Source organism: Salvelinus fontinalis, chromosome 20, assembly GCF_029448725.1.
Source record: "Salvelinus fontinalis isolate EN_2023a chromosome 20, ASM2944872v1, whole genome shotgun sequence".
NCBI classification, from domain to species: domain Eukaryota; kingdom Metazoa; phylum Chordata; class Actinopteri; order Salmoniformes; family Salmonidae; genus Salvelinus; species Salvelinus fontinalis.
The window spans coordinates 43,729,562-43,741,909 of record NC_074684.1 but is presented as its reverse complement, the minus strand read 5'-3'; positions in this window follow the sequence as shown (position 1 = coordinate 43,741,909).

Genomic DNA, 12,348 nt, shown 5'->3' with positions numbered 1-12,348 from the left:
TTTGACTCAACTTGAATAACTCCGATACGCACAAGAACAATGACATTCAAAAATGAGTGAATCTTTCCTTTTTTAAATCGCTACACACGAGACATGGCTGTAATTCTGCCAAGGGTTGGGATTGAACTTTTTAAATTATCATGGTTTTTAAATTAACAGAAAATTTGAAGTTTCATTTTACTGCCTGAATTGAAATGGGACTAAAAACAAACAGTTTCTATTGGACAAATTCAGGTAGGTGGAAACGTTTTGCAACAGAATGAATACACCCGTTTCCTACATACACAGAACAATTCCCTACACTAAACATGGTGCTTCAAACTATTTTCCATCATTTCGTTTTAAAACTACATTTTTTTTATTTATTTTTTTACTGCATATAATAGTAGTAATTCACTTGATAAGATTTGTAAAGTTCATGGTCCTCGTATATTTGTCCCATTTTATAACAAACTTAATGCCACTGAAAACGTCACATTCTTTGAGATGGGGGGGGGGGAACAAAGTTTATATATCATAAAAAAATATGCACTTCTAATGAGGAAATACAATCACATGAAATTAAAAAGCTATATATACTTAGTTCACACTAATCAGATCATGCTTCAACTTTACACGTCGTCTTGGGTTCCGTCTCAAATGGCACCCGCTTCCCTTTATAGTGCACTGTTTAAACAGGGCCCATAAGGAGCCATTCCCTTTATAGTGCACTGTTTAAACAGGAGCCATTCCCTTTATAGTGCACTGTTTAAACAGGGCCCATAAGGAGCCATTCCCTTTATAGTGCACTGTTTAAACAGGGCCCATAAGGAGCCATTCCCTTTATAGTGCACTGTTTAAACAGGAGCCATTCCCTTTATAGTGCACTGTTTAAACAGGGCCCATAAGGAGCCATTCCCTTTATAGTGCACTGTTTAAACAGGGCCCATAAGGAGCCATTCCCTTTATAGTGCACTGTTTAAACAGGAGCCATTCCCTTTATAGTGCACTGTTTAAACAGGGCCCATAAGGAGCCATTCCCTTTATAGTGCACTGTTTAAACAGGGCCCATAAGGAGCCATTCCCTTTATAGTGCACTGTTTAAACAGGGCCCATAAGGAGCCATTCCCTTTATAGTGCACTGTTTAAACAGGGCCCATAAGGAGCCATTCCCTTTATAGTGCACTGTTTAAACAGGGCCCATAGGGAGCCATTCCCTTTATAGTGCACTGTTTAAACAGGAACCATAGGGAGCCATTACCTTTATAGTGCACTGTTTAAACAGGGCCCATTTGGGATGTTTTCTTGCTTCAAGTAAAAACAGACAGAAGGACGTAACAATGGGATAACTTCACAGTTAATATGATCACAGCGAGCGTTTCCAAAGCAACACACTACACTAGCCTGGTCCCAGATCTGTTTGTGCTGTCTTGACAACTCCTATGGTCATTGACTGTAGTAGTTGGTTATGAAGAAAAGCACAAACAGATCTGGGATTAGGCTAAATCCACACCGTTAGAGCACCTTAGGCCAGGTTCAGTAGCCAAACGCTACAGATAGAAATACCATGAATAGAGCCGACATGATTCCTTATTCTACATTCCTACCTGAACGTTCCAAGACATTGTGTCCTGCTGAACGTGCCCCACGAAGTAACAGTAGGTGGGTTATTACGGGGACTGAGGTGGGTTATTACGGGGACAGAGGGGGGATTGAGGTGGGTTATTACGGGGAGAAGGGGGATTGAGGTGGGTTATTACGGGGAGAAGGGGGATTGAGGTGGGTTATTACAGGGAGAGGGGGGATTGAGGTGGGTTATTACGGGGAGAGAAGGGGGATTGAGGTGGGTTATTACGGGGAGAGAAGGAGGATTGAGGTGGGTTATTACGGGGAGAGAAGGGGGATTGAGGTGGGTTATTACGGGGAGAGAAGGAGGATTGAGGTGGGTTATTACGGGGAGAGAAGGGGGATTGAGGTGGGTTATTACGGGGAGAGAAGGGGGATTGAGGTGGGTTATTACGGGGAGAGAAGGAGGATTGAGGTGGGTTATTACGGGGAGAGAAGGAGGATTGAGGTGGGTTATTACGGGGAGAGAAGGGGGATTGAGGTGGGTTATTACGGGGAGAGGGGGGATTGAGGTGGGTTATTACGGGGAGAGAAGGGGGATTGAGGTGGGTTATTACGGGGATTGAGGTGGGTTATTACGGGGATTGAGGTGGGTTATTACGGGGAGAGAAGGGGGATTGAGGTGGGTTATTACGGGGAGAGGGGGGATTGAGGTGGGTTATTACGGGGAGAGAGGGGGGATTGAGGTGGGTTATTACGGGGAGAGGGGGGATTGAGGTGGGTTATTATGGGGAGAGGGGGGGTTGAGGTGGGTTATTATGGGGAGAGGGGGGGTTGAGGTGGGTTATTATGGGGAGAGAAGGGGGATTGAGGTGGGTTATTACGGGGAGAGAAGGGGGATTGAGGTGGGTTATTACGGGGAGAGAGGGGGGATTGAGGTGGGTTATTACGGGGAGAGAGGGGGGATTGAGGTGGGTTATTACGGGGAGAGAAGGGGGATTGAGGTGGGTTATTACGGGAGAGAGGGGGGATTGAGGTGGGTTATTACGGGGGAGGGGGGATTGAGGTGGGTTATTACGGGGGAGGGGGGATTGAGGTGGGTTATTACGGGGAGAGAAGGGGGATTGAGGTGGGTTATTACGGGGAGAGAGGGGGGATTGAGGTGGGTTATTACGGGGATTGAGGTGGGTTATTACGGGGAGAGAAGGGGGATTGAGGTGGGTTATTACGGGGAGAGAGGGGGGAATTGAGGTGGGTTATTACGGGGATTGAGGTGGGTTATTACGGGGAGAAGGGGGGATTGTGGTGGGTTATTACGGGGAGAGAAGGGGGTTTGAGGTGGGTTATTTCGGGGAGAGAAGGGGGATTGAGGTGGGTTATTACGGCGGAGGGGGGATTGAGGTGGGTTATTACGGGGAGAGAAGGGGGATTGAGGTGGGTTATTACGGGGAGAAGGGGGGGTTGAGGTGGGTTATTACGGGGAGAGAAGGGGGATTGAGGTGGGTTATTACGGGGAGAGAAGGGGGATTGAGGTGGGTTATTACGGGGAGAGAGGGGGGATTGAGGTGGGTTATTACGGGGAGAGGGGGGATTGAGGTGGGTTATTACGGGGAGAGAAGGGGGATTGAGGTGGGTTATTACGGGGAGAGAGGGGGGATTGAGGTGGGTTATTACGGGGAGAGAAGGAGGATTGAGGTGGGTTATTACGGGGAGAGAAGGGGGATTGAGGTGGGTTATTACGGGGAGAGAAGGAGGATTGAGGTGGGTTATTACGGGGAGAGAAGGGGGATTGAGGTGGGTTATTACGGGGAGAGAAGGGGGATTGAGGTGGGTTATTACGGGGAGAGAAGGAGGATTGAGGTGGGTTATTACGGGGAGAGAAGGAGGATTGAGGTGGGTTATTACGGGGAGAGAAGGGGGATTGAGGTGGGTTATTACGGGGAGAGGGGGGATTGAGGTGGGTTATTACGGGGAGAGAAGGGGGATTGAGGTGGGTTATTACGGGGATTGAGGTGGGTTATTACGGGGATTGAGGTGGGTTATTACGGGGAGAGAAGGGGGATTGAGGTGGGTTATTACGGGGAGAGGGGGGATTGAGGTGGGTTATTACGGGGAGAGAGGGGGGATTGAGGTGGGTTATTACGGGGAGAGGGGGGATTGAGGTGGGTTATTATGGGGAGAGGGGGGGTTGAGGTGGGTTATTATGGGGAGAGGGGGGGTTGAGGTGGGTTATTATGGGGAGAGAAGGGGGATTGAGGTGGGTTATTACGGGGAGAGAAGGGGGATTGAGGTGGGTTATTACGGGGAGAGAGGGGGGATTGAGGTGGGTTATTACGGGGAGAGAGGGGGGATTGAGGTGGGTTATTACGGGGAGAGAGGGGGGATTGAGGTGGGTTATTACGGGAGAGAGGGGGGATTGAGGTGGGTTATTACGGGGGAGGGGGGATTGAGGTGGGTTATTACGGGGGAGGGGGGATTGAGGTGGGTTATTACGGGGAGAGAAGGGGGATTGAGGTGGGTTATTACGGGGAGAGAGGGGGGATTGAGGTGGGTTATTACGGGGATTGAGGTGGGTTATTACGGGGAGAGAAGGGGGATTGAGGTGGGTTATTACGGGGAGAGAGGGGGGAATTGAGGTGGGTTATTACGGGGATTGAGGTGGGTTATTACGGGGAGAAGGGGGGATTGAGGTGGGTTATTACGGGGAGAGAAGGGGGTTTGAGGTGGGTTATTTCGGGGAGAGAAGGGGGATTGAGGTGGGTTATTACGGCGGAGGGGGGATTGAGGTGGGTTATTACGGGGAGAGAAGGGGGATTGAGGTGGGTTATTACGGGGAGAAGGGGGGGTTGAGGTGGGTTATTACGGGGAGAGAAGGGGGATTGAGGTGGGTTATTACGGGGAGAGAAGGGGGATTGAGGTGGGTTATTACGGGGAGAGAGGGGGGATTGAGGTGGGTTATTACGGGGAGAGAAGGGGGATTGAGGTGGGTTATTACGGGGAGAGAGGGGGGATTGAGGTGGGTTATTACGGGGAGAGGGGGGATTGAGGTGGGTTATTACGGGGAGAGAAGGGGGATTGAGGTGGGTTATTACGGGGAGAAGGGGGGGTTGAGGTGGGTTATTACGGGGAGAGAAGGGGGATTGAGGTGGGTTATTACGGGGAGAGAAGGGGGATTGAGGTGGGTTATTACGGGGAGAGAGGGGGGATTGAGGTGGGTTATTACGGGGAGAGGGGGGATTGAGGTGGGTTATTACGGGGAGAGAAGGGGGATTGAGGTGGGTTATTACGGGGAGAGAGGGGGGATTGAGGTGGGTTATTACGGGGAGAGGGGGGATTGAGGTGGGTTATTACGGGGAGAGGGGGGATTGAGGTGGGTTATTATGGGGAGAGGGGGGGTTGAGGTGGGTTATTACGGGGAGAGAAGGGGGATTGAGGTGGGTTATTATGGGGAGAGAAGGGAGATTGAGGTGGGTTATTACAGGGAGGGGGGGATTGAGGTGGGTTATGGGGAGAGGGGGGGTTGAGGTGGGTTATTACGGGGAGAGAAGGGGGATTGAGGTGGGTTATTACGGGGAGAGAAGGGGGATTGAGGTGGGTTATTACGGGGAGAGGGGGGATTGAGGTGGGTTATTACGGGGAGAGGGGGGATTGCGGTGGGTTATTACGGGGAGAGAAGGGGGATTGAGGTGGGTTATTACGGGGAGAGAAGGGGGATTGAGGTGGGTTATTACGGGGAGAGAAGGAGGATTGAGGTGGGTTATTACGGGGAGAGAAGGGGGATTGAGGTGGGTTATTACGGGGAGAGAAGGGGTATTGAGGTGGGTTATTACGGGGAGAGGGGGGATTGAGGTGGGTTATTACGGGGAGAGGGGGGATTGAGGTGGGTTATTACGGGGAGAGGGGGGATTGAGGTGGGTTATTACGGGGAGAGAAGGGGGATTGAGGTGGGTTATTACGGGGATTGAGGTGGGTTATTACGGGGATTGAGGTGGGTTATTACGGGGAGAGAGGGGGGATTGAGGTGGGTTATTACGGGGAGAGAGGGGGGATTGAGGTGGGTTATTACGGGGAGAGAAGGGGGATTGAGGTGGGTTATTACGGGGAGAGAAGGGGGATTGAGGTGGGTTATTACGGGGGAGGGGGGATTGAGGTGGGTTATTACGGGGATTGAGGTGGGTTATTACGGGGATTGAGGTGGGTTATTACGGGGAGAGAGGGGGGATTGAGGTGGGTTATTACGGGGATTGAGGTGGGTTATTACGGGGAGAGAAGGGGGATTGAGGTGGGTTATTACGGGGAGAGAGGGGGGATTGAGGTGGGTTATTACGGGGATTGAGGTGGGTTATTACGGGGAGAAGGGGGGGTTGAGGTGGGTTATTACGGGGAGAGAGGGGGGATTGAGGTGGGTTATTACGGGGATTGAGGTGGGTTATTACGGGGAGAAGGGGGGTTGAGGTGGGTTATTATGGGGAGAGGGGGGGTTGAGGTGGGTTATTATGGGGAGAGGGGGGGTTGAGGTGGGTTATTACGGGGAGAGAAGGGGGATTGAGGTGGGTTATTACAGGGAGAGAAGGGGGATTGAGGTGGGTTATTATGGGGAGGGTTATGGGGAGAGGGCGGGTTGAGGTGGGTTATTACGGGGAGAGAGGGGGGATTGGGGAGGGTTATGGGGAGAGGGGGGGTTGAGGTGGGTTATTACGGGGAGAGAGGGGGGATTGAGGTGGGTTATTACGGGGAGAGGGGGGGTTATTACGGGGAGAGGGGGGGTTGAGGTGGGTTATTACGGGGAGAGGGGGGGTTGAGGTGTGTTATTACGGGGAGAGAAGGGGGATTGAGGTGGGTTATTACGGGGAGAGAAGGGGGATTGAGGTGGGTTATTACGGGGAGAGAGGGGGGATTGAGGTGGGTTATTACGGGGATTGAGGTGGGTTATTACGGGGAGAAGGGGGGATTGAGGTGGGTTATTACGGGGAGAGAAGGGGGTTTGAGGTGGGTTATTACGGGGAGAGAAGGGGGATTGAGGTGGGTTATTACGGGGGAGGGGGGGATTGAGGTGGATTATTACGGGGAGAGAAGGGGGATTGAGGTGGGTTATTACGGGGAGAAGGGGGTATTGAGGTGGGTTATTACGGGGAGAAGGGGGGATTGAGGTGGGTTATTATGGGGAGAGAGGGGGGATTGAGGTGGGTTATTACGGGGAGAGAGGGGGGATTGAGGTGGGTTATTACGGGGAGAGAGGGGGGATTGAGGTGGGTTATTACGGGGAGAGAGGGGGGATTGAGGTGGGTTATTACGGGGAGAGAGGGGGGATTGAGGTGGCTTATTACGGGGAGAGAGGGGGGATTGAGGTGGGTTATTACGGGGAGAGGGGGGATTGAGGTGGGTTATTACGGGGAGAGGGGGGGTTGAGGTGGGTTATTACGGGGAGAGGGGGGGTTGAGGTGGGTTATTACGGGGAGAGGGGGGGTTGAGGTGGGTTATTACAGGGAGAGGGGGGGTTGAGGTGGGTTATTACGGGGAGAGAAGGGGGATTGAGGTGGGTTATTACAGGGAGGGGGGATTGAGGTGGGTTATTACGGGGAGGGGGGGGTTGAGGTGGGTTATTATGGGGAGAGGGGGGGTTGAGGTGGGTTATTATGGGGAGAGGGGGGGTTGAGGTGGGTTATTATGGGGAGAGGGGGGGTTGAGGTGGGTTATTATGGGGAGAGGGGGGGTTGAGGTGGGTTATTACGGGGAGAGAAGGGGGATTGAGGTGGGTTATTACAGGGAGAGAAGGGGGATTGAGGTGGGTTATTATGGGGAGGGTTATGGGGAGAGGGGGGGTTGAGGGGGGTTATTACGGGGAGAGGGGGGGTTGAGGTGGGTTATTACGGGGAGAGGGGGGGTTGAGGTGGGTTATTACGGGGAGAGAAGGGGGATTGAGGTGGGTTATTACGGGGAGAGAAGGGGGATTGAGGTGGGTTATTACGGGGAGAGAAGGGGGATTGAGGTGGGTTATTACGGGGAGAGAGGGGGGATAGAGGTGGGTTATTACGGGGAGAGGGGGGATTGAGGTGGGTTATTACGGGGAGAGGGGGGATTGAGGTGGGTTATTATGGGGAGAGGGGGGGTTGAGGTGGGTTATTATGGGGAGAGAAGGGGGATTGAGGTGGGTTATTATGGGGAGAGAAGGGGGATTGAGGTGGGTTATTACAGGGAGGGGGGGGGATTGAGGTGGGTTATGGGGAGAGGGGGGGTTGAGGTGGGTTATTATGGGGAGAGGGGGGGTTGAGGTGGGTTATTACGGGGAGAGAAGGGGGATTGAGGTGGGTTATTACAGGGAGAGAAGGGGGATTGAGGTGGGTTATTATGGGGAGGGGGGGGATTATGGGGAGAGGGGGGGTTGAGGTGGGTTATTACGGGGAGAGAGGGGGGATTGAGGTGGGTTATTACGGGGAGAGAGTGGGGATTGAGGTGGGTTATTGCGGGGAGAGAAGGGGGATTGAGGTGGGTTATTACGGGGGAGGGGGGATTGAGGTGGGTTATTACGGGGAGAGAAGGGGGATTGAGGTGGGTTATTACGGGGAGAGAAGGGGGATTGAGGTGGGTTATTACGGGGAGAGAAGGGGGATTGAGGTGGGTTATTACGGGGAGAAGGGGGGATTGAGGTGGGTTATTACGGGGAGAGAAGGGGGATTGAGGTGGGTTATTACGGGGAGAGGGGGGATTGAGGTGGGTTATTACGGGGAGAGGGGGGATTGAGGTGGGTTATTATGGGGAGAGGGGGGGTTGAGGTGGGTTATTATGGGGAGAGAAGGGGGATTGAGGTGGGTTATTATGGGGAGAGAAGGGGGATTGAGGTGGGTTATTACAGGGAGGGGGGGGATTGAGGTGGGTTATGGGGAGAGGGGGGGTTGAGGTGGGTTATTATGGGGAGAGGGGGGGTTGAGGTGGGTTATTACGGGGAGAGAAGGGGGATTGAGGTGGGTTATTACAGGGAGAGAAGGGGGATTGAGGTGGGTTATTATGGGGAGGGGGGGGATTATGGGGAGAGGGGGGGTTGAGGTGGGTTATTACGGGGAGAGAGGGGGGTTATTACGGGGAGAGAGTGGGGATTGAGGTGGGTTATTGCGGGGAGAGAAGGGGGATTGAGGTGGGTTATTACGGGGGAGGGGGGATTGAGGTGGGTTATTACGGGGAGAGAAGGGGGATTGAGGTGGGTTATTACGGGGAGAGAAGGGGGATTGAGGTGGGTTATTACGGGGAGAGAAGGGGGATTGAGGTGGGTTATTACGGGGAGAAGGGGGGATTGAGGTGGGTTATTACGGGGAGAGAAGGGGGATTGAGGTGGGTTATTACGGGGAGAGAGGGGGGATTGAGGTGGGTTATTACGGGGAGAGAGGGGGGATTGAGGTGGGGTTTACGGGGAGAAGGGGGGATTGAGGTGGGTTATTACGGGGAGAGAGGGGGGATTGAGGTGGGTTATTACGGGGAGAGAGGGGGGATTGAGGTGGGTTATTACGGGGAGAGAGGGGGGATTGAGGTGGGTTATTACGGGGAGAGAGGGGGGGATTGAGGTGGGTTATTACGGGGAGAGGGGGGATTGAGGTGGGTTATTACGGGGAGAGGGGGGGTTGAGGTGGGTTATTACGGGGAGAGGGGGGGTTGAGGTGGGTTATTACGGGGAGAGGGGGGGTTGAGGTGGGTTATTACAGGGAGGGGGGGGTTGAGGTGGGTTATTACGGGGAGAGGGGGGGTTGAGGTGGGTTATTATGGGGAGAGGGGGGGTTGAGGTGGGTTATTATGGGGAGAGGGGGGGTTGAGGTGGGTTATTATGGGGAGAGGGGGGGTTGAGGTGGGTTATTACGGGGAGAGGGGGGGTTGAGGTGGGTTATTACGGGGCGAGAAGGGGGTTGAGGTGGGTTATTACAGGGAGAGAAGGGGGATTGAGGTGGGTTATTATGGGGAGGGTTATGGGGAGAGGGGGGGTTGAGGTGGGTTATTACGGGGAGAGGGGGGGTTATTACGGGGAGAGGGGGGGTTGAGGTGGGTTATTACGGGGAGAAGGGGGATTGAGGTGGGTTATTACGGGGAGAGAAGGGGGATTGGGGAGGGTTATGGGGAGAGGGGGGGTTGAGGTGGGTTATTACGGGGAGAGGGGGGGTTATTACGGGGAGAGGGGGGGTTGAGGTGGGTTATTACGGGGAGAAGGGGGATTGAGGTGGGTTATTACGGGGAGAGAAGGGGGATTGAGGTGGGTTATTACGGGGAGAGAAGGGGGATTGAGGTGGGTTATTACGGGGAGAGAGGGGGGATTGAGGTGGGTTATTACGGGGAGAGAGGGGGGATTGAGGTGGGTTATTACGGGGAGAGAGGGGGGATTGAGGTGGGTTATTACGGGGAGAGAGGGGGGATTGAGGTGGGTTATTACGGGGAGAGAGGGGGGATTGAGGTGGGTTATTACGGGGAGAGGGGGGATTGAGGTGGGTTATTACGGGGATAGGGGGGATTGAGGTGGGTTATTACGGGGAGAGGGGGGGTTGAGGTGGGTTATTACGGGGAGAGAAGGGGGGTTGAGGTGGGTTATTACGGGGAGAGAAGGGGGATTGAGGTGGGTTATTACGGGGAGAGAAGGGGGATTGAGGTGGGTTATTACGGGGAGAGAAGGGGGATTGAGGTGGGTTATTACGGGGAGAGAAGGGGGATTGAGGTGGGTTATTACGGGGAGAGAAGGGGGATTGAGGTGGGTTATTACAGGGAGGGGGGGGGATTGAGGTGGGTTATGGGGAGAGGGGGGGTTGAGGTGGGTTATTATGGGGAGAGGGGGGGTTGAGGTGGGTTATTACGGGGAGAGAAGGGGGATTGAGGTGGGTTATTACAGGGAGAGAAGGGGGATTGAGGTGGGTTATTATGGGGAGGGGGGGGATTATGGGGAGAGGGGGGGTTGAGGTGGGTTATTACGGGGAGAGAGGGGGGATTGAGGTGGGTTATTACGGGGAGAGAGGGGGGATTGAGGTGGGTTATTACGGGGAGAGAGGGGGGATTGAGGTGGGTTATGGGGAGAGGGGGGGTTGAGGTGGGTTATTATGGGGAGAGGGGGGGTTGAGGTGGGTTATTACGGGGGGAGGGGGGTTGAGGTGGGTTATTACGGGGATTGAGGTGGGTTATCACGGGGAGAGAAGGGGGATTCAGGTGGGTTATTACGGGGAGAGAGGGGGGATTGAGGTGGGTTATTACGGGGAGAGAAGGGGGATTGAGGTGGGTTATTACGGGGATTGAGGTGGGTTATTACGGGGAGAGAAGGGGGATTCAGGTGGGTTATTACGGGGAGAGAGGGGGGATTGAGGTGGGTTATTACGGGGAGAGAGGGGGGATTGAGGTGGGTTATTACGGGGAGAGAGGGGGGATTGAGGTGGGTTATTACGGGGGAGAGGGGGGATTGAGGTGGGTTATTACGGGGAGAGGGGGGATTGAGGTGGGTTATTATGGGGAGAGGGGGGATTGAGGTGGGTTATTATGGGGGGAGGGGGGGTTGAGGTGGGTTATTATGGGGAGAGGGGGGGTTGGGGTGGGTTATTATGGGGAGAGAAGGGGGATTGAGGTGGGTTATTATGGGGAGAGAAGGGGGATTGAGGTGGGTTATTACAGGGAGGGGGGGGATTGAGGTGGGTTGAGGTGGGTTATTATGGGGAGAGGGGGGGTTGAGGTGGGTTATTACGGGGAGAGAAGGGGGATTGAGGTGGGTTATTACAGGGAGAGAAGGGGGATTGAGGTGGGTTATTATGGGGAGGGGGGGGGATTATGGGGAGAGGGGGGGTTGAGGTGGGTTATTACGGGGAGAGAGGGGGGATTGAGGTGGGTTATTACGGGGAGAGGGGGGATTGAGGTGGGTTATTACGGGGAGAGAAGGGGGATTGAGGTGGGTTATGGGGAGAGGGGGGGTTGAGGTGGGTTATTATGGGGAGAGGGGGGGGTTGAGGTGGGTTATTACGGGGGAGGGGGGGTTGAGGTGGGTTATTACGGGGATTGAGGTGGGTTATCACGGGGAGAGAAGGGGGATTCAGGTGGGTTATTACGGGGAGAGAGGGGGGATTGAGGTGGGTTATTACGGGGAGAGAAGGGGGATTGAGGTGGGTTATTACGGGGATTGAGGTGGGTTATTACGGGGAGAGAAGGGGGATTGAGGTGGGTTATTACGGGGAGAGAGGGGGGTTGAGGTGGGTTATTATGGGGAGAGGTGGGTTATTATGGGGAGAGGGGGGGTTGAGGTGGGTTATTACGGGGAGAGGGGGGGTTGAGGTGGGTTATTACGGGGAGAGGGGGGGTTGAGGTGGGTTATTATGGGGAGAGGGGGGGTTGAGGTGGGTTATTACGGGGAGAGAAGGGGGATTGAGGTGGGTTATTACGGGGATTGAGGTGGGTTATTACGGGGAGAGAAGGGGGATTCAGGTGGGTTATTACGGGGAGAGGGGATTGAGGTGGGTTATTACGGGGAGAGGGGGGGTCGAGGTGGGTTATTACGGGGAGAGAGGGGGGGGTTGAGGTGGGTTATTACGGGGAGAGAGGGGGGGGTTGAGGTGGGTTATTACGGGGAGAGAGGGGGGGGTTGAGGTGGGTTATTACGGGGAGAGAGGGGGGGGTTGAGGTGGGTTATTACGGGGAGAGAGGGGGGGGTTGAGGTGGGTTATTACGGGGAGAGAGGGGGGGGTTGAGGTGGGTTATTACGGGGAGAGAGGGGGGGGTTGAGGTGGGTTATTACGGGGAGAGAGGGGGGGGTTGAGGTGGGTTATTACGGGGAGAGAGGGGGGGGGTTGAGGTGGGTTA